The sequence below is a fragment of the Anas platyrhynchos genome, chromosome 1, assembly GCF_047663525.1.
Source record: "Anas platyrhynchos isolate ZD024472 breed Pekin duck chromosome 1, IASCAAS_PekinDuck_T2T, whole genome shotgun sequence".
Lineage (NCBI taxonomy): Eukaryota > Metazoa > Chordata > Aves > Anseriformes > Anatidae > Anas > Anas platyrhynchos.
Genome location: NC_092587.1, coordinates 49,021,194 through 49,046,830, shown reverse-complemented (window position 1 = coordinate 49,046,830; position 25,637 = coordinate 49,021,194). Strand labels below are relative to the sequence as shown.

The following is a 25,637-nucleotide window of genomic DNA, read 5'->3' as shown; positions in this document are numbered from 1 at the left end:
AAGCATTACTGCAATATAGCTATTGGTATGTGTCCACAGAACAATGATGAATTAAATGTTTTGCGATCTCTAAGAGCTATGTGACAATTAATGGTCCATCATTAAATATAAGGAAAGAAGTTATTTTGGAAGAGTTTATTTCTTCAACGTGGGCAGGGGGTGTGTAAGAACTGTTGGTAAACAAGATGCTCAAAGCTGCAATTCCCATCAGAGCAATTTATGAGGTCTAACAAGCCAAGTAGCAAGCCTGTCACCATCCTCAGATGACCAAAGGTACAGCTGTGCTACAACACCAAGGGTAAGGCTTACACCCACAGAGACAGCTCTCCTTTGGCACTAAAAGCTCTACCAACTTTCACCTTCTGACATATTATTTCTGCTATCTTTATCCTTTCGCACAAGGAAAGGCAACCTACATTTGCTGGCAACACCATTAATGAGTAATAGGCTATGCAAAATCCTGCCACCACATCAATGCAGGGCTTCGCACGGCAACTTCTTGTGCACCTTTTCACTCCTCCTTCCACTGTCTCAGCCTTGTTTTGGTCCTGTACTAAATCCACCTGCCATGGGGCACCCACCACTTCAAGCAGTTTTGGCACCTCTTCCTTTACCACTCTTGACTTCTCTCCACTCTAGTGCCACCGTTTCCATGAACTTTAAGATTTATTTTTATTTTTCATTTTTGCCAGCAACAGGATCATTTCCTCTGGATGAAAAGAGAAAGAAAAAAAATAAAATCCCAAAAAAGCACCATGCATGTTCCCAAGCCTCCAACCTCACACGAACTTACTGTAGGCATACATTACAGTCCTTTTCAGTCTAAATTTGGGATATTTGCAGCCTGCAGAAAGCAGCTGTCCAAAAAGCATTTTTTTCCACAGCAACAAAACAAAGCCAAAAATATTTAAAGTTTCTACTACTAGCCAAACAAGTTACCACAACAGATTCCTCAGAAGTGTTTCCAGCAGATGATTTATTTGTAGAAATCATAAAGGCCACATAGATACACTAACCTTAAGGGATGGACATACAAATCAGCTACTATTGGGAGCAGCTCCTTCATAGAATTATTATGTTGCTGCCACCTTTAAGATAACATTTATCTCCATTAAAGAAAGGTCTGTTTTCCCTCTGTTAGTTGAGACAAAGTGACATGACACTAAACAAATCATGTAATACATCACTTTGCTACCAAGGCCAGACACTGCTTGAAGTACATAGCTACTGTCAAACAGCAGCTCGTATAGATTAGTAAATAAGAGCAGGCATTCAGATGAGGAAGTGAATGGTACCTGCTTAGCTCCAGTACAATGCATACAATGCTTCAAGCAGGGAAAGGTCATACCTTGAAACGCTTCTGAACAACCAGCAGGGCCTCTTCAGCGCTGAGGACTGGACATTCACTTCCCTCACTCCCACCCCAACTGCAGCACAAGGCCTTCAGAAACAGGGCAGAGAGTGGCAGCACTCCCAGTGCTTAGAGCGTAGCTGCCCATCGATGTCCACACTGAAGAACCAGTCTCACGCTAAGGCTGCTCTGAACCTGCAGCAGGTGTACCTACTCCTAGGTGTAGGTACATGGGTAATATAACTCTCACCAAAAGAGGACATCTGAATCAGAAGCCTAGCGTGATTAGCTCAGCTGCAGCTTACCCTAAGGGCCAAGAGCCTACTCATCTATAAAGGCTACAGATCATCACTGACTCAGCTGCGTCAGACCTGTTTTGTTCCTTCTACATACAGCTACTTCCCACAAGGGCTTAGTTTGCAGTGGTGCACAGTAATATTCTGCAACTTTTGCAGTCAGATTATTTCCAGCAACAGCATAAGAGTGTATCTGAAGAAAGGGAATTGGGACGGACAGTATCAGTCCTCCAAGTGATTTACTTCTAGCAACCTGCAAAAGTTTACATGTTAGACTAACTCCAGCTGGCCACTGCTGACGGCACAAATGCTTCCAAGAACCACATCTGTATGTCCAGCTCATGGATTCCAGTGAACTTCCTTGGCAAGCCACCGCAGCACACCTCAGCTCACCAAGTTTCTTTCCCCATACAACCAGCTGTGGCTCACAGACCAGCTCTGAAAATCCAGAAGCTAAATTATATTTTTATCTAACCCTCGCAGCTCCTAAGCTTCCCTTACTGCAGCACATAGGTGTGGAGAAGCTGAGCACTGCCCCCAGCCTGCAGTGAGACACAGGGAAATGACTGCTTCCCCATGGGAGGGAAACGATTGAGGAGGGCACCAAAGTATCACAAAACAAGAATGATACAGCACCACAACACAGGAGTTGTAACATGAGTTGCCATAAGCTCCTGCCCTTAGGGAGTTGGTACTTCTAGAAGTAATTTTGGAAGATGCATGTAAGTCTCCCCACTGCTGCCTGGTGTTCCACTACATTTCCCAAGCAGCCTCCTGTGTTCCTGCCTTCCTCCCAGGACACCACCGGCTTCTCAGCACCTTCAAAAGCCTCTAACTTGAAGGACATAGGGCAGTGTCTCCATGTACAATGGAGAAGAGAAAACAGGTTGCTAGGAAGCAGTCATGCTAAGACCGTTTTCCAAAAAAATAAATTACTTCAGTCCATTAAGAGCAATATTTTTTTTTTGAAATAGAGTTAATGAAAGCACAAGAAGCAGCCATGTCTGAAAATCTAATTAAGAATCATTCTAGAAGTGCTTCCTCATTTTGAAGTTATGCTATGACTTAGCTCATTTAAGTTACATGCACATTCAGGTATGTACATTGTATCAAGCAGGTTTGAAACCTAACTTCTACATTGGCATCTATGTTTAGTTTAATTCCTAGCTTCAGTCTACTTCCAATATTTTAAAATACTGCTGTTTCCTCCTTTTCTGAAGCAAAGGGGTACTTTAAAACAGGCCTCTGTTTATACCAACAAGATCATGAATATCCTTCATGTTGAGCATTCACAGCTATAGCAGCACAACCTATAAAAAATTCTTCCAGCTCACCTTCAGAACAAGCCTGTTTACACTGAACACTTAAGTGCACTTCTGTACGTTGCACTAGTAGACTCATGCCAACAGCAAACATGCAGGTCTTTCTCTAGCCTATCTAATAGCAAGCCATTCTCAGTGTGCTACAGAGCTATTCCTGCTACAGGAGGCAGTTTTGCATGTGTATCCGTTCCTACTGGAATCCTTCCCTCTCAGCAAAGCAGCATGAAATTATTTGGTGGTTCGGGGTTTTTGACGGTGTTTTGTTGTTGTTGTCGTTGTTGGTTTTGTTTTTGTTTTGTTTTTTTTGGAGAGTGGGGGGAGCAAGGGTGGAAAAATATTGTATTTTACTGCTATTTGTACACAGTTCAGAGCAGTTATCCAAGTAAAGGAACTGGGCAATGTTCTCAAACACTATACAGTTAGAGAACAGACTCAAACTAAATGCAAAGGAACAATTTTAGACAGATACACAGCTGCCTGTCAAGACCAGAACCTAGTTTGATGCATGGTGCCTCATGCATGCGATTAACACAGCCTAGCTTTTGAGACAGCTTTCTTCCTTAGAACTCAATAAAGCAGGTGCTTACTAAAACATTACCATTTTGTTGAGCAGCTATAATTAAAATAAGACATAAGCTGTCAACAACAACAACAACAAAAAAAAAAACATTTTCCACAGAGCAACTATTTTTAATTATTTCATTTCCTCACAGTAAAATTGCTGAAAAAAATCCTAAACCAAGCTATTTTAAGATAATTTATTATTTTAAGTCATTTTGAGAAGTCTCAGATTCCTCCAAGTTAAGGAGTCAAAACCATGCTAGGCTTTCGTAGAAAAACAAAGCATTTCCTTGTGCACTTAGACTTCTCAGCTGCTCTTGCTTGACAAGACTTGGGTTCAAGGCAAAGCATTCAGTTAAACTTTATGGCCTGTATTATGCAGGTCAGCAAGTTGTGGTTTACTTGTTAACATGAACATTATTAAAACACATCTTCATATAATAAACCAAAGGTGACTCAGCATGAGCATGAAACTAAATTCTGATCATAAGTGGAGGATATCCAAGTCATAGGGCTAAATTCCAGGACCTATGCCCACAACTGCATGCCCAAAGGGAAAAACTGGAAGAGCAGGATATTATATGGTAGGGTGAACAGTCACTACAAGAAGATTTGCTCTAACTGTGTGAAAGCCGAAGAAATTGCCTGCTGTCACAGAGCCAAGCAGTCCCTTTCAAGTATAACAGTGCCTAAAGGTACCTGCAGACAGCCCCAGGTATACCAAAAGAGATGTCTAACTGGAAGAGCTAGAACGTTTGACTGCAATGAATTCTTAAATCAGGTTTGCACAGTAGTCTCACAGCTCTGAAGCATTTGACAGTCATGAATTACACTACCAAACGCCTGGACAAAAGACTCTGTACTTTCCAGGAAATGTACCTTGCAGGCATGAAAAGCCAGATTATATCCTCAGACTCAGCAACAAGAAGCCAGACTCTCCACATTATAAGGCTAAGGGGTTCTTGTTCAGAGATATCCTGAACTAATAAATGCTAAAAGGCAATCTTGCTTCCTTATGCCATTTGTCCAGCTTCAAAGCTTTTAGTGACTAGTATAGTAGGGAAGCTTATTCTCTCCAAAACTGTCACACCAGCCCCAAATTCCGGAAAGTAAAAACAACCAGAAAGGTCATGTGATAGTCATAACATCAGAAAAACAAGAAAGCAGAATAGATTGGACTGGCATGTGAAGATGTCCATGACTTTCAAGAGCAACTGCTTTCACTGTGTTCATGATATATACGCTAAGACCTTGTTCAAGGTCTTGAACTCCTTGAACTCCCTTCTTTCACCCTGGCTGAGTATCTGGTATCTCATGGGAACAAATAAATAGTCTGAGGATAAACAAACATACAGACCGCTGTACTTCATGGAAGGATATAAGTTGCTCCCCCATGTGAGGCTTCCAGATATTATTTATGTACACATAGTGTACAACAATTGTGAAAAAAATAACTATAAAAATAGGGATCAAATATATGTCTAGGCATAGAAGTATTTAGTATCTTGGCTTGGATAGCCCCATCCAATCAATGGCACACAAAAACAGACCATGCTACAATTACAAAGGTATATATAACACCAGTGTTTACCATTATAGCAGGAGATAGCATCTGAGACACCTGATTAGCTTTCAGTAACTATTTGTTGACCCATTTTTCAGGAAAACCCCTCTTCCATTCATTAAGCTGTTCATAAGTCAGCATTTTGCATACAGTTATTTGAGAGGTACTACTCAGCTATTTGGTCTGAGTTAAGTTATTTTTGCAGAGCCAGCAGAGGGAGTACGGACATCATTTTACTAATCAGCTGTAGAAGAGATACCTTGTGAGAAAGCACTAAAAGAACTGCATACAACATAATGCAGTTAGTTTAAAGCAAGACAAGAACTTCCTCTGGCTTTCACAACCCATATGTCAATGGCCAGCAGAGCTAGTGTTTTGTTTTCAATCTGCAACTAACACTGATGTCTCAAGGACTTGCATCTGACAGTGTCAGGAGCAACGCTAACAATAATGACCAGTACCTTAAGTCTGATACCTTAACATGTCAAAAATATGTACCTACAGTTTCAGCTGGTCAACAGTATAGATTCTGCCATTTCTTATTTATGGAAGGGCTAAACCCTGCTAGTTTCAGATCTTAAAGAGCAGCACACATGGATCTCAGAGAGCAGAAAAACTCAGACTCACTGGTAGAGCAGCCAGAAAGGCAGGGCATCACTAGGGCTGGAATGCAACAAGAGGCTCAGCCTTCCTGCTGGAGTTCCCAAAGGCATGCACCTAGCTGCAAATCTGGTTTTCCACATCCTCTGAAGCAAGAGCTCTGCTGCTCTATTTAGCATTTCCATTGATCAGCCTGCTGTGGAGTTGGCAATTATGACTGAATGGTGTTGACACAGCAGCTGCTGTGGAAATGGCTTGAAAGAGGAACAGGCTTTAAGAAGACAGATTGATAGCTTTTTGCCATCTCAGGAGCTCTAAGCCAATCTTAAGCATTTATCACATTTCATTGGGTGGTTATTACTAACCTTCCCTATTTAAAAGTTAGTATATGAAGAGCTCACATGAATGTGATAAATTGTTTAGTCTCAAAAGTTTATTTAAAAACAAATAAACAAACAAAACCCACAAAAAGCAGCAAAACACTCTCCACCCCCGAAGAAAGTAAATTTCAGTCTTTTTAAGCTTCGCATCAAGTTTAAGAAGCTTTGACAGCTTCAATCATTAGACTTTAATCACTACCTTGCCCAAGAAGAATGCCCCTAGAGCAATGGAATTTACCGTTCACTTGTTTCAGGTTTTAAAAATAGAAAAAACATCCTTTAGTAAATTAGATGGCTGCTTCTGTTGCCCACCTCCTACAGAAAAGAAGCATCCACTTCTCAGCTTCATTTTTCCTTTACAGATTTGTTAAATGAGTAAGTCAGTGTGGGCCAAATGGGTTCCTCTCTTACAGAACAAGCTTAAGGTTAAATATCGTACAGCTGACTGCAGTTCCTCTCCTGTATGGCTGAGGACCATGCCATAGTTTTGCTTTCAAAATTCAGGGCTCAAGCACCACTTCCTTTTTGCTCTCACTATCCTATTCCTAGGATTGTGGTCAGGATGCACAGCACACTTCATGTAGCGGCACAAAAATTGCTGCCTCTTCTGTCACAAGAAAGGTGATGTCCAAGGATCAAGATGTGTCCCAACCACCCCGATTATCCTTTCATTCCCGAAATTACTCTTGTCTCATTAAAGTGGAGAGTTTTGGCAGATGCAGAACAAGTTTGATTAGGAAGCTGATCAATACAGGAAAAATGTAGGTTTCAGGCAGACTGGATCTATAACCAGGCTCACTACACTGATAAGCTCGTATGAGTGCCAGTTCAAAACAGGAGACAGAGCTATGCAGAACCTGTTTAAGTCACGCAAATGTGAAACTATACTCTCAGAAAAGCTGTTTTTAAAAAGACATTACTGAATTTATATGACTATGAAGTCAGACAGCTGGTATAAGCAAGGTTAATGCCACAAATTCACAGAGCAATTTATTTGTTTAACATAATACCACAACTGTATTTCAACTTGCAACTGGCGTCTCATTAAGCTCCAAAGTAATAATATCTTTAATAATATTTAGTATCTTAAAAAAAAGACACAAATTAGAAAAAGGAAGACTTGAAGGGACTTAAGACTGTCTCACTGACAGCTGAATGTACTTCACCTCAAGCTTCTGTATTACTCCTAAAATCCTAGTAGTAGCACATCTTTGTGTTTATAATACCCTTTTGCACAACTCAGACTGGCACTCTAATCAGTAACATACAATGTTATCCATTGGTGAAATAGATGGGGTGCAAAAAAAGCTCAGAAAAAAAATAATAAAACACTGGTATGTATATAGTACTTTTCTTCTTGGATAAGTATCTACAGCAAATTCCAAAATGTACATTTTAAAATCACAGTAGCCATATTTAAGTATCTGCAGAAGTTTAGTTACCTGTTTTTAACTTGAAATGCTTAACATCTTGTATTTAGTATACTGCTGAACAATTACTAATTCCAGTATTAATCACTCTCTTAAATTTAGTACTTAATTAGTAATAGACAGCGTGTAGCAGATGAAAATTTTAGTTTTTAGAAAACAACTCTTAAGTTTTGCCCTTCGCCATCCCACTTTCCTTTCACCAAGGGGACAGATGCATTGAAGTCTGTTATTTGAATTACACTTGTTAAAAGTTTGTTCTTTCTTACCACCATGTGTGAGATCCACCTGAACAAACGGTAACAATTCTATCTGAAGTATGAACCCCAGGCTGCTTTTTTTTTTTCCCTTTTAAATAGGAAATGGATAAATTAGAGCTGAATTTAATCTTTCAGCAGAAGCTATCTAGGACACAATCTAAAATAGTCACATGAATCTCATCTTGGAAGTGCTTATGTCTGCTCAGCAGCAAAAGAGGCCTGGAGTGACTGGTTTCAGTTGTTGAGGTGGTTATGTAAGGGGCAAGGATTGCGCTACCAATGTTAACGGCAGCCAGCTCGCTGAATTAGCATATTGAGCAGATACATTACCATGTAAAAGCAGGCACATGTGAGAGTAAGGATGTGGTTTCACAGTTAGTTTAGGAATATCTGAACGCAGGCTGCTGCCAGAAGGTATAGCCCTGTGCCCTGGCGTGTGCTGGCTCTAATGCTCACCTGACCACAAGGTCAGGGAACAGACCTAGATGAGAATTAGTGACAAGAAGACAGAAGCAATGCATGCGGCTACTTCTGAAGGTCAACATGCTGGTGGAGACTGTTCCCTCCCAGTGCAGCACAAACCTCAACAGCACAAGACAACCATGGAAGCTCTTCTCTTCACCCACATGCTCACCCTGGCAAAAGACTGCACTTTCTCCGTAACACTGCACCGAAGACCAGTGGTAATCCACAGTCCTGAGCACAGCCACCCTTCTCAGCCTCTCCTCACATACCACCACACACAACCCTAAGTGGCTTACTGACGTTCTCCTGGCCTCTTGTTTGTCAGAGACATGCAAAACATGACACCATTTTGGATGCTGCCTGCAAGCACACTGAGGGCAATCACTTCTTTTCTGCACCCACAGACCATGCTCTGGCTAACACAGCCCAAGGCAGGTTAGTCCTCACCAGCACACAAGCGCTCTGCCAACTCCAAACCCACTTGTCTGGAAAGATCAAAGAATGCTTTGGACTGGAAGGGCCATCTAATCCCAACCCCATGCCATGGGCAGGGACACCTCCCACCAGACCAGGTTTCCCAAGCCTGGCCTTGAACACCTCCAGGGACAGGGCACCCACAGCTTCTCTGGGCAACCTGTGCCAGGGCCTCACTACCCTCTAAGTGAAGAATTTCCTCCTTATATCTAATCTCAATCTACCCTCTTATAGTTTAAAACCATTACCCTTGCCCTATCACAACGCTCACTGTAAACAGTCCCTCCCCAGACTTCCTGTAGGTCTCCTTTAGGTACCAGATAGGACTATGCCCAAGATGCCCGAGACCTTTCCCACAGACATCCTCCCTAACCAGAGGGCCCTTGACCTGAACTGCCACACAGAGCAGCTGCACTCAAGGCTGCACTGCAGCAAGGCAGACACTTGACATGGGCAACGCCCAGGACAGCCCCAACTTTGTCTACCTTCACCCAGAGGGATCTGGATTGCCTAGGAGCCCTGCTAGTTCAGCCCAGTACTGGACACACGTCACCATTTCCAGCTATTCTGAGCCACTGCAGGGAAGAAGGTCTTTCAGTAGTGTTTTTATTTTGTCAGCTCAATCGTGTTCAGGAGGCACCTTTGGCAACACCTATCAGAAACTCACAACAGGCCTATTTTATGACCAAATTACACTGTATTTACTTTGGGCAGTTCAAACCATTTTGACTAAGATTAATAATATAGCTTTATTCCCCACATTCATTTGTTTAGCCTTATATTCAGCAATAGAATGAGAATATAAAACTTCAGGTCCATACAAATACAGCAATTCAGTTTTTGGATTGATCAGTCCACCAATTAAAATGCTACTGCACTATCTCAACAGAAAACATAAATTAATACCCTCCACCTATTCTATTGTTCCATCTGGTGAACTGATTTTCTGAGCTTTGAAGCAGCCAGAGTTCATACTGTAGCTTTAGGATGTCAAACTTCACATAGTCAGGACAATGCAGACAACCTTTTCTGAGGAATTTTTGGAAGGTGGTTCTCGAAGCTGCTGTCCAGAGTCAGAAGTGCCATTACTGGACAGTGGAAAGAAATCCACACAAACTGCACACTCACAAGTAGATGACATCCATGCCACCGCTTTATACACTATTTCATACTCAGATAGCTTTATGCACTATTCAATGGCTATGCACTATTTCAAAAGGCACCTGTACAACAGTGTGTGCTTTGAGAAGCCATCTCCATTTTATGGGTAGATCCACTACAAATACTTCCACTAACAGAAACCAAAAAACAATAGACCATGCTTCTCTCAAATTTTAGATAATTGAGTGCTTTACTATGAACTTCAGATGTATAGATTCAGTTCAGAAATGAGCCCCTACATCTGCAGTCCCCACAGCCAGATGCACCTGCTATCAAAATACACTGCTGAAACAGGACTTCATGAAGACGTTGAGGCATTTCACTCTGCAAAGCAATCTCATTGCAGGATGTGAAGAAGCTGTCACAACTACATGGATTTCAGAGCTGAAGTAGGTGAACACAAGCTGAAGTGACCTGAGCTGTTAATAAAGCAGAAGAAAGACAGCTGGAATCGGTGCGTTACCAGTGCTGGAATGCCTTCCCTACCCTCTCCAGCTGTCAGTCTCCAGCTTTCCAAATACATATATATGTATATATTTTAAAGCTGTTTGGCACAGACACTGCTAGTCAGATTCAATTATTTTATGTTTCACACAAACTCACCAGGGTTTGGATGCTAGATACTGCACTGATTTAAGTATTGATTTGCATTATTATCCATAGGTTTCAAAGTTGTGTACCAGCTTCGTTCCCATGTGAAGGACAAAACTGGCAGACCCAACCAGTGTGAAACAATTTAAGCACAAAGTGACTCAACGGCAATAGCAGCAGCACATATAGGGAAGTGAAAAAACTCCTGCTCAACGTGCATATTAAGCTTCTGCTTTAGTCTCTACTGCATCTAAACAGCCAGGAGAGATTCAAAAATACCACCCTTTCTCAGATAACATAAGGGCTAACCATACCTGTCATGGTTTCTACTCATTTCTTGCTTCTATCCCCTCCATCTTATCCAAGCAAAGCCTCAGAAAGCAAGCCCAGGTGCACAGTATGACAAACAGTTCCTCATTTCCTCCTCTACAGCATAAGAAACCACTGAGGCATACAGCAAATGGGTTGCAATATTCTTTAATATTTTACCTAGGGCAATGATCTTTATGGATAGATCCAAAGAATCTTTTCTGGAAAGCCATTAGTTCATGGCCAGCACTCCAACTACTTTCCAATCTGCTATCAGAACAGTAACTTCAAGCTCTTTTATGTGAAAAGGTTACTACTTTCTAGCAAGCAGTTTCACCTGACAGCTACACAAGGAAGAACATTCACACAGCAGCTATTCGGATACTCACACTGCTTCCATCCTGTGAGCTGTGCCTCTCACCTCATGCCATGGGGAGCCTATTTTGTGCACTAGGATTGTCCAGCACAAGTACTGGTGCAGTGAGCCAAAGGGTCAGTGTAGCACAAACGAGAAGAAAAGTATAGAGCAACTCAGAATGCTGTAGAAACCAACGCAGCCACCCGATCACCTCTGCCACCCCACCAAACTTTCTACTCATGGTGACAGGCTAAAGAGGAGAGAACAGAAATGGTTGTCTCACTGTCCTCACAGTCTCTGATTATGATAATCAACACAGCAGCTGGAGAAGGCCATGATACAAGGATGCTGTAGCTCCAGAATAATAACAAAAAATATAAGTAATCAACCATCTTGACAGAAATTATTAGTAAGTATTTTGTTTAGAACTTGACAGACATTTCTCGGAACACTTACCATGTAAGTGTTTTCTAAACTTCTGAAGAGTCACAGTGGCCATCCTCCTAACATTTTATTATATTCTACAGGGTTTCCTAAAAAAAGTTAGCAGTAGCCACAAAACTTCTTAACTGCTAGTTGCTAAGCTCCTTACACCAATTAAGAGCAGAGCACTCTGGCTATTCCTTTTGATGGTAGAAACATTCCATTGTGCACAGCTGATGTCTCTGTTCTTCCACCTTTCTCCAGAAGGAGGTATCAGTTGTTTTTAATTTGTTTCAAAGCCAGATAAACATTGTGACTGGCTTTGCAGATGAAACTTATTTTATCATGTACTGTTGCTTTTCATTTTGTTGGTGGTGAGTTTTGGTTGTGGGTATTTTTGTGGGTGTGTTTTTTGGTTTCACGTGTTGTTTTTATTATTATTATTATTTGAGAAATCTTATCGTGCAATATGCAAGAAGTCTTGATTTCATTAAAAATGCAGTTGCTCAGGAAGCCATAGTCGAAACCACAAGCAACACATTCTCATGTTTGCACACACACAGCAGCAATCTTGAAAAAGCCATGCAGACAAGATAGTCAGTTGTCAAATAATATGTCAAAAAGGCTGTGTGACCTTTTTATAAGGCACATCTTTTACTCCAGGGTAAAGGGCATTCAATCTTTTTTCACTGGTACATGTACTTTAAAGATGATCAAGATCACCTCAGACTCAGAACCTTAAAATAAATACCAAAATTTCAGTTTAAATAAAGACACGAGAGTCAGAAAGAGAACACGCAACTATGAATCCTAGGTTAAATCCCAGGAAGTTGCATGGATGCTTAAAGTAACTGTAGCGTGCGTGTATTTATTTTTATGTACAGTGCCTATCACCATATTGATAAACACTGTGATGGCAGGGCTAAGAACAGGAGTTGGCACGTTAGTTCCTCTGTTACAACCAATAAGAGTGGCTGAATCACCCTGTTTGCCTTGAGAAGGGGGTTGACACTACCAACTAATTCAGAACATGGTGCATCTCAGGCCTCTTCTTCATAGTCCAGACACTGTACACCAAGTGGTCAGAACCTAATAGTGTTGTATTCCCTACTGCCACCTTATCTTTCTGTGAATATAAGGGCACAAGTAAGGGTAGCAGATTACAAGCGATAGGCTCCGCAGAAGTGCGTTTTGAGAACATGATGTTTCCTGTGCTCACTGGGAACGAAGGCAGCATCCAACTTGTAAGCAATATTGAAAGACTGAGACACGTAGACCACTGAAGTTAACTGTAAGTGAAAGGTCATGCAAGAACTTACTTGGGTTTCTTTTCCACAGCGGAACCAAAAAAGAAAAAAAGAAAAAGCCATCAATAAACCAACATTACCCCCTTGTGCTGAGAAGACACCAATCATTCTTTTAATGGCAAAACGACCCAGACTTTGTGACCAGCAGCAAAGCTCATCAACCCTGTCATCCTCAAAATTTATCTACATGCTCCTTAACTGCACACTGCAGTTGGCAACAGCGCTAACAGAAGGATGTATCTTCTTCCCTCAATCCATTCTCCCCCATGCATCCCCAAGACAGGGCAGATGTTATTTGTCTTGTAACATGTGCTTATATCTTATCTATTATTGGAGAAAAAGAATTTGGATTTATTTTTAGAGCCATTTCTGGCCTTTTTTTTTTTCCTAAAAAACACCTCCTACATTTTCTTTACATTTCTTCTCCCACCAGACCTTCGAAATACCAACTGAGAAAGCCTCATGCCTACTTTGCAATTCACCAAAATTAAACTAATAACACCTCCCGCTGTCATCTGTCATTTAGAATAAGATTTATAAGTGGCAGCAGAAATCACTTTCATAATGTTTACTGGAATATGAATAGCTTGAAGAGGCAGATCCCTCAAATTTACTGTTCATATGAAACGAAACCTGTCATGAAAACTAGAAACTCATTTTTATAAACTGCATTTGAAAGCTTGATAGTTTAGAAGTAAAATAGGAACTGGACAATTCCATGTATTTGTGTTCAGTCTGGAAAGGTGCAACAGTGGGTCCGTCTAATTTTCTGCCTGTTGATTTCATTGTACATGGTAACTCCCAGAAATTCCTCCTATCTAGTATCCTTCTACTCTAATTATCGCTATTGCTTCTATCTTCTGGATGCATGTGCCCCCTTTCAGAGACGCCGGGCACATTTCTGCTCTTTACAGGTGGATATGAACATTTGGTGGGGGTTTCATCAACTCAGATCCTTACTTTTTATTGCTGTGCCATGTGATCAATGAACACGACCTTATCCACTATTTGAAGCCAAAGTTAGGGAAAAAGCAATGTTAGTAACAAAATTAGTTATTTAATAGTACAGAAATCCAAACCTGAAGACCAGCCATTTTCAGTTAGATTAGCAACTAATCATTAGCACACGTGAGAAATACTCTTCCTCTACATAAATCATCATAGGTTCACTTTTTTTTTTTTTAAACAGGCGACAGTATTACTTTTGAAGAACAAGGAGTACAGCAGACAATCTGTTAACTTCTTAATGAGAAACAAAAATGGTACCTTAAAGGAAAACATCAACAGGATGAACACAAAAAATAAACCTACTTGAGACTGTTGCCTGGACTACAGCAAGCTAGGAAGAAGAGCTTATCTTAGCTTTTTAGACAATACTGTAATACCTAGATTTTATCTAATTTTTAATTAAAATACTCAAAAAAAAAAAAAAAAAAAGAGATCACTATCTCCTGAACAGAAGCTTGGGTTTCTTCCTTATTATTCATTTTAGAAAAAATTAGGAATACTTAAGAGCATAAATTTAAGAACATGACTACAATTTTATTGATCCTTTTGGAGGAAAGTAAGCATGTGTTTCTGTACCAAAATAATCTGCTATAGATTGAAGTAGTCTTCCTTATTTCTCAAAAATAAAATTTACATTGGCGTGCCCTGGGCTAATCACGGCTGCTCATTAATCTGCATTAGATAAAATTTTGCTAACTGAGAGCTGACTTTGAGCAAAATATGCATCCTTGCTGCACCGGCATTATTTTCCCTTTAAAAATGGAAGAGAATGTATATTAAAATAAACAGTTCAAACACTGAAAGACATCACTGAGGTCACATTTCAGTGGTAAAGAATGCTCAGTGCCATTAATATTTAGTCTACCTTAACGGAAGAAATTTGAGTTAGAAGATACTTTAGGTTATCTTGTCCACCCTTATGTCAAGGGAGACTTGCTTGCTACAGCATGTTATTGATTGCTCTGCCAAGTCCATTTTGAACTCATCAGTTAATATTGAGTTCCCAGCTCTAAAATCTTAAATGGTGGCAAAGTCAAGTCTTCCAAAGCATCATTTTTTTGATATTGCTTCAGTGGACACATTTCTTTTCCTCCTCACTATCTTCATTTTATGACTGTTTCCATTTTATCATATTCTTCTCTGAACAATCTCAAGCAGTTAAAAAAAAAAAAGTAATTACTAGACCTTTATGACTATGAGCTGCAAGATATTTACAAGCCTGTCTGTGCTTCCTGTTAAGCTTCCACAACACGATTTAAAGGGTCACAACTCCAACAGCTGACAGAGGTTCTGTATTGCGGTCCACGAAAGAGTCACTTTCTAAATGAGATTCCAGCATTAGGCAGCAGAGCATTTTAATTGGTAGAATCAGTCCCAGATTATTAGTTGAGTTCATACAGTGCAAGTAGGGATCCTTTGCTTATGCCATTATCTGTATGCAACTCGAGTCTGTAAGGAACCAAGACCTGTAGTTGAACCCATGCTGAAGTGACACTCGTCTGGTCTACGCCTGAAATTCCCAAACACAACGCCTGCTTAATATGCAATACTGAGTCACTGCGTGTATGCAGAGCATGGCCACGCTGACAGAAAAATTACTTTTGCCTTGTATCGTTTTAATTTCCCACATCACAAGCAGCATTCCCTTCTGAACGACCTGAACAAGTAACGTTGCAATTCAGCACCAAGACAGCAATACTGACCAAAAAAACCTACAAGCACCTGTGTGTAACACAGGACCCTTGTTTTCTCCAAATAACCCAACCTGGGTGGGTTACCATAACGAACAGAGAGAACTGCGATACACCAAACAACCTAACAATGCTCTTCCAGACCAGAAATTTTACATTTAAGTGTACAAGCTTTTTTTTTTTCCCGACTGAATTCAGTGACCACTTTTTCCACTGACACGAAGAGAGTTTCCATTCATTATGCCATAAGTATTAAAGCTCTAGTACGTTGGAAGCTATTCCTGCCAACAAAGTCAATAGTTTAAAGATACACAAGTTTACTTCTGCTGGAATTCACTATTTGTGGTGTTTGGAACAAATCCTCAGAAAGCTCAAACAAACAGGGAAAAATAAAAAACCATCAGCTATGGCCAGCACTACCACCTTCTCATACATTATATGACGAACCGGAGGTTGGCGAGTTACCTGGGCGAGCCCTTTTTAACCACCTAAAAATCCCATTCCGACACAAGCCCATTGGGATCCAGGAGCATTTAGGGGATACAGCAGCTTTTGGGCGCGCTGCGCCGCACTGCTCCCGCAGCAGGTAAGTGCGGACCGCAGATTGCTGGCGATGCCCGGCACGTCTCCCGGCTCCCCCCGGCTCGGGACCCGGAGCGGGGACGGGCTGGGGGCCGTGCCCTGGATGCCCACCCGGCCCCTCGCCCCCGACCGGGCGCTGCCGCTGCCAACGCGTCCCCACGGCCGCGGCGCGGGGGGGTCGCCGCCGGCTGCACCCCTTGGAGCGGAGCCGGCAGCCGGCATGCACAGACCATTACCAGTGGGGTTCCCGTGCTGGGGGAGCCGAAACGACACCGAAACGCCCTCGGCGCCGCGCATCTACCCCCCTGCGGCACATTTCAGGAAGCGAAGCGGAGCCGGCGCGTTCAGACGCGCGCTCAGACTCCCGATCCACAGCGCCCCGGCGGCTCCGCCAGCCGCATCCCGGCCCCGGGCGGCGGATGCCGGGCCCGCGGTGCCCGGCGGTGGTGGTGAGGGGGGTAAGAGGGGGGGAGGGTGATGCCGGTGCGGCTGCATCGGGGCCGCGCAGCACACGGCGACCGGGGGGCGGCCCCGGGGGGCAGCGCTGCCGCCGCGCCGCAGCCCCGCATCCGCTGCCCTCAAGGTCACGGCGCGCCCCGGCTGGAGGTGCGCGCTCCGGTTACCGGCTGCGGCGGGAGGCTCCCGGGGAAGGAGGCTCGGAGGCGGCCCGCAGCCCCCCGCGGCGGAGCGGCCCCGCCGAGCGCCTGCACCTGCCGCCGCCGCCGCCACCGCCGCGCCTGTGCGGAGCGGAGCGGAGCGGGGCGGGAGGGAAGGAGCGGGGCGGAGGCGCGGCGCCCCCCGCCGCCACCGCGCTTACCTCGGCGCCGCGGGGCCGCCCCCGCCGGCCGGGACGAGGCGAGGCGCCCGTGAACCTGCTGCTGCCGCTGCTGCTGCTGCCGGCGGTGGTGGTGCCGCCGCTGCTGCTGCCGGTGCCGCCGCCGCCGCCCGCCGAGCGCACAAGGTCCCCGCGCTCCCCGCCCTGCCCGCGGCCGCCCCCGCCCTGCGGCCGCGGGGGGAGGGGAAGGGGGCGGGGGGAGCGCGGAGCGGGGAACCGAGCCGCGGCGGGGAGGGGGCGCCGGGGGAGGCGGGGGCGGAGGAAGGGGAAGGGGAAGGAAGGGGAGGGGGGGGGGGCGCGCACCGCCCGCCCCGCCCCCGTCGCCTGCTCACCGGCAGGAGCCGCGGGTCGCCTCCCGCTCTCCTCTCTCTCCTGGCTCTCTCTGTCCCCGGCCGCCCGCCTCCTGCCGCACGCCCCGGGCAGCGCCGCGGAGAGCCCCAGCCCCGCGCGGCGACCGTTACGGGAGCCGGGCGCCGCCGGTCGGGGCGGGGCGGGGCGGGGCGGGGCGATGCGGTGCGGCGCGGAGCGACCGCCCCCCGGCCGCCTCCCCCCCTCCCTCCCTCCCTCCCCACCTCCCGCGCTCAGCCGCCGCTGCCACCGCCCCCGCCCCGCCCCGCGCCCGCCGGTGCCCGCCGCCGGTCACGTGACGCACGGGGAGGGGAGGGGGGGGCCCCGCGGCGCGGCGGCTCCTCCACGGGGGGGGGGAGGAGGAGGAGAGGGGGCGGGACGAGGCGCAGAGGCCACGCCCCCGAGGCGCCGCTATTGGCTGGCGGTGGGTGACGCGCTTGTTTCCATGACGTCGCGGGGCGGGGCCGCGGCGTTTGATGGAGGCCGGCGGGCTCGGCGGGACGGTGACTTTGCCACCGGCGGCTCCCGAGGGGCGGGGCGCGGCGCGGCGGGGCCGGGCGGCCGCGCGCCTCTGCGTGTGCGCGCCCGGCCGCGTGCGCGCGCCTCGCCTGCCCGCCGCGCGTGGCGGGCCTGGGGGCGGCCCCGGCCTGCGAGAGCCGTAGTGGAGGAGGCCGGGGGGGGGGGGGGGTGACCGCGTGAGGCGCCCTAACGGCCCGCAGCCGGGGGAGCCGGGGCAGCACTGGGGGAACGGGGAATGAAACCAAAGCCCGGCTGCTTCAGCGCGGCGCCCGCACCCTCTGGCTGGGTGCTGCCAGGCCCCGCGGCCGGCCCTGAACACCCCCGGCTCCCCACGCGTCGTGCTGCTCCCCGCACGCCCGCCTCGCCCAGCGCTCCCGCTGCAGCCCCCCCCGGGTGCCGCAGAGCCGGGGGAGGTCCGGCGGCAGGGCGAAGGCAGCGCTGAGCAGCCCGCGGCACCGGCAGATAAATCGGTCGCCCTAGCGGCGTGGCTGCCGTGCCTCCTTCTCCCCCCTCCCCTACCTGAGTCCCTGCCCCATCTCCCTCCTCGCTCAGGCGAGGCAGTCAGAGACACCGTGAGCAGTAATTGGCTCCTGCCCGTTTGGGATGGTGCTAAAAATACCGCCTTACCTCCGCATATCTAGAGGTCGACTGAAAAAAATCAAAATACCGAGGTGAGCAACACCGCAGGCTGCTCTGCTGAGACTCGTTCTTGCGCTTCTCCCCAGGAGGAGACTATGGGGCTGCGTGAGCACACGCGAGCCAGGTTCTCGTGCATTCTGCCCGCAGCTCAGCACCCTCCTCGGCACGGATCGCTGGCGCTCGGCGAGGCTTCCCTGGCTGCTTGGAGCTGCAATTCTCCATACAGCTTGACAAGAGGTGTTGTTGTGCACAGATCTGTCATATCTGCCAGCTCTCGGGCAGACAAAATTAGCTTTGGTGCAGCTAAGAAGGAGATGATGTGCTTAACGCATTGCAGTTTGGGTACGTCTGTACCTGCTTCCTCTTCTCTCCAGGGAAGCTAAGTAGCCTGTGCTTCAGTTCTTCACCTACCAGATGGGAATAACTCCCCTTGGTTGTCTTTGAAGGAAGGAAGCCATGGTCAGAGGGACATATATCAACATTCATTTTTTGCAACGCTGTTATAGTAGAATGCTCCAAGTGGACATATTTTTCATGGCACAAAATAATTATTTAATGTTCCTCTTGATCTTTTGTACGAGGACAGTATAAAAACATAAACACATTGCTTGAAAATAAGAAGAAATTTCTTCTGGCTCTACAAAATCTTCTCCCTCGGAATTTCAAAATGTTTTTCAACTTAATCCTCAAGCTACAATATTCTTCATGCTTTTTGTAAGTAGGCACTTGTCTTATTTCTAAAGGTTAAGGCATGTAATTGAGAAACACAAAGCATTCCGTGTAATTTAGGTCACCAGTCATATCTAGCAAGCAAAACCAAGATGCACAAAGGAATATTTCTGGAAATATTTCATTTATCTTTTGAGGAAACATTACCATTTCAGGAAAATTCAGCGTGGTTTGCAGGGAATTTGGAAAGGCCAGACTTGACAAATCAATGACAATAGCTCAACTCATTCTGTGACCAACCCTCCAACGATATCATACATTTTTACAGAGGCAGAAAATGTGTCATGGAGAATTTAAGTGGATTGCCTGAATATGATCTACTTATTATTAGAGTTTTAACACAACATAAATTGGTGTATTTGGATCGTTGCAATACTTGGTCAAATATGAGTATGGTGGCCAAGGTTTGAGTGACCATCTTGCTGTTTTTGGTTTGTTTGTTCGTTTATTTATTTATTTATTTATTATGAACTAGGAGCCTTTGGGCAAAATTGCATAATGGGCTTGACCCAGAACAAGAAGGTAGAGAACACACGAACTTTGTGCATGGATCTAAACTCAAATTGGTTTTGAAACCGCTTTCCTGACCACCTTGCTAAAGCTGATCCTGTTCAAGCTGTGTCAATGCAGGAATGAGTGGAAGTTATTCACTTAGGTCTGGCTGCTCTCTGTGCCAGCTGGTGGCTGGCACACGTCTGTCTGTCTGTCTGAGCCCTGTCTTGCCTCACCACTCCTTGCAGACCACCCCTGAGGCTGCGCTGCATCCTCTCAGCATCCTGCCTCGGACCAGCCCCAGCAACCTCTTGCAGGAAAGATGAGGCAACGATCATGCTAGCAAACAATTGCTCTTTCTTTAATCTTTTTGGTGTCACCATTGCCAAATTGCTCTACCATCAGCCCATACAGTCTAGCAATAACCTTGCAAAACAAAAGCAAAGCACTCAATTCATCCTGATATCACCATTGCCCCTCACTTAGGAAAGAGGCCTATCTGCTGACATTTGTGTGCTTATCAGCTCCCAGTTCTTTCTCTTGACTATTCAGGAACTGTGCATCATGGGTTTCCTGCTGCAAAAACATATAACTCAAAATAGTTGAAGCTTTGTGCTCTATTCCATTTCCCTCACAACACTTCAGATATTTTTCTTTTAGTTTTACGTGCGTGATCAGGAGAGTGAAAGATAAAGCAAGTAAACAAATGAATGTGAGAAGGAAGAGCTATTGCGCAAATCCCTTCTTCGTGTATCTGATATCTGAAGTATATCAGAAAGTATAAGCTGAACTTTATACATTAACTGTTTCTTCTTTACATGTTCTTTCCAGGTGCTGCCACAACACAGCAGCATTATGGCCACAGACCAGAGAGTGAAGAAAGACATCTTGAGAACAAAGGCACAACATCTACATGCAAAGAATCAAAATAACAAAGTATAAAATCCTACAATCTGGCCCATTAAAGGACTTGGACCAAGCATTAGAGAGAAGAAAAAAGAGAGGAGAGCAGGGTAACCATGCTTAACACTGCTATAAAGAGCAGAAAAGAACAAGTTTGGGACGCTTTTCATGATAAAAAATTAAAAAAAAAAAGGCATGGGTATGATGAGACAGTGTGACCATGGATGCCTCTTAGAAAGTGATAAGTATCTGGTGAATGAATGTGTTCTGCAAATTATCTGCTAGCAGAGCGCAAAAATACATACAGTGATCACCCAGCCACCTCTACCCCCAGGACATTTCCTCTATGGCGCTTTCCCAATTTGGAGTGTTCCTCCTTGCTTTCTCCCCAGTGGCAAAACACTTCTCACTTCGTGCTTGAATTCCTAAAGAATGGCAAAAGTCCTGAGTAAGGTATATCCTGGAAGCATTTTGGTCCAATTGACTAGGAAGATTGGTTAAAAATCACACTGCTGTAACCCATTTCCCTGGAGCTATTAGCCATCACCTACCTCCACGCCTGTCCTTGATATGGATACAGATTTGTCAGGCAGCTCTCCTGTCATCCCATGATGCAAAATGTGGGAATATCCGTTGCTATTAACAAGGTGCAAAAGTGCTTTTGGGGCGTTCATGGTATGTACAATGCCACACTGAAACAAAAAGTGTTAGTTCCTTTGATTTTTCCTATTGTGGATGCTTTAAGATGTGTTGCTTTATAAGTCAGGGTCTTATCTTTAAGAGCATATGGTCAGCTGATGTTAGTTTGTGAGGCTCCATTGAGTTCACTGATGTTGTGGGCCTGTTCCAATTCACGCTGACTGAGTATCTGTTTCATAAATTGCAATGTTGTGATATGCTGCTCTGTGATCAAGTGATAAGTATTTTGTTTATTTTTCCCTTCCCTCTCCCCCCAAAGATAAGAAGCAACATGGGTAACCAAGCTCTGTCTCTCTGAGGCTAACATCAACATCACTGACCAGTCTGACTCACACTCCTGACTCACAGAAATTAGTTTTAGAAAGAGTAAATATAGCCCCTCCTCTCTCTCATCAGTGCTGGGTAATTGTCTTGAGTAGAACAAAAAATTGTCTCTTAGTAATGCTTCTTCAAAGTCCTTTGGATAAGAAAATAGATAATTCAGTTAAGCCTTGGGTTCCTTCAGCAAACATTAGCATTTCTGCCCCTTGGCGATTGTTCAAGATGGTTTTGAAACATTTAAGAGTCATTAGAGCTAATAGCTCCCATTCTGAATTTCCTTCAAGGAAGAGTATCAGAAAAAATGCACCACCTTATTCCCACTACCTTAATCAAGAATTAATCATTCAAGTGATAAACAGTGACCGGAACATATTTGAATAAATTATTTGTTTTCTTTGTTGACCAGATACAGCTCTAAATCATCTTGTCTGTTTTTAAGATGCTAACAAAAACATACCACCTGCTTAAAATTGCATTAAAAAAAATAATAATAATGACCTATCTTACATACATAGTTTAAAACTTTGGACACAAGCCTTATGAGCCTTATTCAGAAATAATTGTTTCTAGACTATGAATTGCAGATTTAAAGATTATGTGTCAAGATCTAAATTTAGATATCTGTGCAAAAGTGTGGATGAGATATATAGTATTAAACCCTTAATATTAATCATGCTACATACTAGTGCAAATTATAGTAAAATCATTACATAAGATGCTTATATTAGTGTTTAAAACCAGTACGCTTAGTGAATTAGATGATGGTTAATAACAAAAGGAAAGTGTTGACTGGGGTATTGTCTCTGTTATCAGGTAGTACTACAGCTATGAAGGCAAAGGTGAGAAGGAACAAAGTTTGCAAATAATTTAGTGTTCCTTATTAGCTCATGAAACAGAGGAAAATTGAATGAGTTAATGTGACATCAGCTATATTTCTGTTATCTATTAGTAGAACAAAAATCAATAGCATTTTCCTCTAACTTCCCTTTTGTCAATTAGATAACATGGAAGCCTTGTATTGAACCACCAGAGTTTAAATACATCATGTTACAGACACATATAGTAATAGGACCGCTGTAGGTTATTTTCAGGCCGTGACATGTTATGCAGCAGAAAAGGCAGCTTGATTTAGGACAGAAGTGGATTAAAAGATACAAAAATGTTTTGTACATGGTAGCAGTCCAAACATTGACAGATTTATTATCTTCATTTCTGACTGTATTCAGTAAAAGTTGCACATGCTTACTAATTGCTAAAACTGACGCACCTAGGTTACTAAAAATACCTTTGACTGAAAGGGATTTAAAAATTAATCCCATAAAAGTCTTATTTATCTTTTGTGTTTATTTCAGCTTGATGTTAAACACAACCAAGTCCCTTTCACTATGTGGTCAGCTCAGTGCTTTTCACATTCAAAGCCTCAAATCCTTGCAAGGGCATTTGAATTGCAAGCCAACTGAGAGCATTTCACTGGGGTACCCGTGGCTGATCTGTGGGACTACATTTAGTAGTAAATGTATGACATGTCCTTGACAGCATATCTAATGGTCTTTCCTGTTGTAGCACATTTGTGCATGTTTTAGCTCTATACATTGAATCTGGTGTTATTTACTTACTCTTATGAATCAGCCTCTACAGGAATGCATGCTCTACAGGTAGCTGCAGAAACACTTATAATGGAACTGGGGCATGGGAGATTTAAATCAAGCTCAACTAGAGTCACCTCTCTCCATCATCTGCTCTGGACACAGAATAGTAGAGGGGAAACTTTTGTTTTATAATGGAGGTGATCTATGTGTTTATACTTGTCTGCTGAATGTGGGGCAAAATGCAAAGGTGAACCAAGCAAGGGCTCAATCGCATAGGGCAGTTTCAGAAAAAGATGCGGTAGTAATTTGGGATTTTCTAGAGATCTTTTTGTAGGACATTCCTAGGCCCTGTTCCATGAACCACACTCTTCCATCCCCTTTGATCCCTTACATAACCTCCTCTTCTTTTTTTTTTTTTTTCCCCTCTTCCTCTTCCTTTACCTCTTTTCCTGTCATGTACTCCATCCTTCCATTTTTTTTCGGCTTAAAGTATTTTTTTTCTAAGTTACACCTCTCTCACAATTCTGGCCAAACAAAGCAAAACCAAAAAAAAAAAAAACAAGCCAAAACAAAAAAGAACAAAACCCAAAACATAGACCTTACGCATCAGATGATTAATTTGCAACATTTAGGCCAATGTTATGTGGTATTTCTTCCCTTGTCAGTTGGGTGGGAATCACGTCTTCACACAGACATCTAAAAGGGATACATCTAGATTTGTACTAGTAACCTCTGGTTCCTCTATAGTCAACAGTGAGAAGCTGCAACCTCCAGAAAACACTGTGTGCCAGTCTAAGTTTAGTGTTTATTTTTCTTTTAATTCTTTTAATTTTCTTTTAATTTATTTTAATTAATTGATTTATTTATATTTAATTAAAGCAAAAGTGAATAGTTGAAATTTTAGTATCCAACTCACGGAAGGTTAACAATGGTTAAGTGAGCTGAACCTCTTTTTCAGTCTGCATTGTTTTATGGATCCTCCTAATCTACTAGCCATTACTTTCTAGTGGTCAATAAACTGGACAACATATGCAGAGAAGACAAAAGAAAAACAAACAAACAAACAAAAAACACCATTAGGGCCATCTGTATAAAATAATTGATTGGCAGTAATTTTTAATTAATGCAACTTGCTAGCAACTTCTAGGAAAGCACTGAAGCTTGAATTGAGTCCTTATGAGGTAAATGACATGATCTTGAGTAATGACATGAATGAAGTATGTCTTGACATGAAAGAAGTATGTCTTATTCTTGTGGAGCTATCCGTGAGGAAAAGGATGTTCACATGTGGAAGGCTTGTGGGACACAGCTGCCGGCTTCAGTTCCTCCAGAGCTGGGAGGTGGTGGTTCTGACTTGGTTTAGAATGAACTCCCATGAGATTGTGTATTTTGTATTTGGACCAGCCAGACATGGGAAGAAAATGAATGTGGGTCCCATAATGGACATAGTGTACAGAGTTTGTTAAGGATAAGATTTGTGATGTGATGTGGTAATGCCAGCACAACCACAGTCTGTTTTGAAAATGGCTCTGGGACTTCAGTGATAGTGAGACATCATCTCTGATCCTTCTAATCACTGTATGTTTGTCTGCCTCCAAACTCTATGTGGTTTTATTGAAGTCTTTGGTGCTCTGCCAAAGTGCAGTGAAATATTAGCACTCAGAAAAGTGTCAAGAATCCCCTTCAAAAATAGATTTTTGTTCTTTTTTTTTTTTTTTTAATAAATAAATGCAAAAATAAACACATAAAGATAACTTGCTTTAAAAGGAAATTATGATCTAAAAATATATCCAGCTAATGCTCCAAACCAGTATTACATTTAGAAAAATAATAAAACTTTAAAAATGATAAACCAACAGTGAAGTGTCTGTAAGTTTTGTTGAAATCTTGTTACCTAACACTTACATGTTACTTTCCTCATTAATTCTCCTGGCCTCATACATGTCACCATCCAATTTAATTATTGCTAAGAAGACAAGTTAAAATGCATTTTAGAAAAAATTTAGCAGGGGTCTATATGATGACATTAAATGAGAACCATGTAAAACTTTGTTCTTTAAAACAAAACAAAACAAACAAACAAACTACAACAACAAAAAAAACAGAACTCAAGTGGAAAATAATGGACATAAAACATAAAAACATGAGAAATAAAACCATAAAGTGTTAATTAATGCCTCTAAAAAGAAAACAAACAAACAAACAAACAACATCAACAACTAAAAACAGGTATTGTTATAACAGAGAAGGTGTTTTGTTTTATTTTTTGACCCCGGTCTTTTTCTCTTCTCTAAATTAGATAAAAAGCTACATGAAACATTAAGTTGGCAGACAAGTAAAGCTAAGATAAAGTACCTTTCTTAAGCCCATAATGCCAGAAAATTCAGAAAGCGAGCTACAACATTACTCTTACCCCATACTGCAGCACTTTTG

At 43.5% G+C, this 25,637-nt stretch overlaps 1 protein-coding gene and 1 long non-coding RNA gene across 6 annotated transcripts in view; one reads left to right on the top strand and one right to left on the bottom strand.

Moving 5' to 3' along the window:
• The window catches only part of ATP2B1 (ATPase plasma membrane Ca2+ transporting 1), a 63,815-nt gene extending 45,338 nt beyond the window's left edge, over window positions 1–18,477 (bottom strand). For 2 of the 5 annotated variants that reach the window (XM_027451775.3, XM_038176126.2), the window contains exon 1: window positions 17,298–17,444. The gene's annotated coding sequence lies outside the window, so the exon portion shown is untranslated. Of the gene's footprint in view, window positions 1–16,947; window positions 17,161–17,297; window positions 17,445–18,459 lie in introns of those variants that run through there. The other 3 variants (XM_038176113.2, XM_038176122.2, XM_038176111.2) reach the window with 3 other exon arrangements.
• On the top strand, window positions 17,610–25,312 carry LOC106018793 (uncharacterized). The gene is made up of 2 exons (XR_011808726.1): window positions 17,610–19,185; window positions 20,524–25,312. It is a non-coding gene; the product is annotated as an uncharacterized lncRNA (long non-coding RNA).
• The last annotated feature ends 325 nt before the right edge of the window (window positions 25,313–25,637 follow it).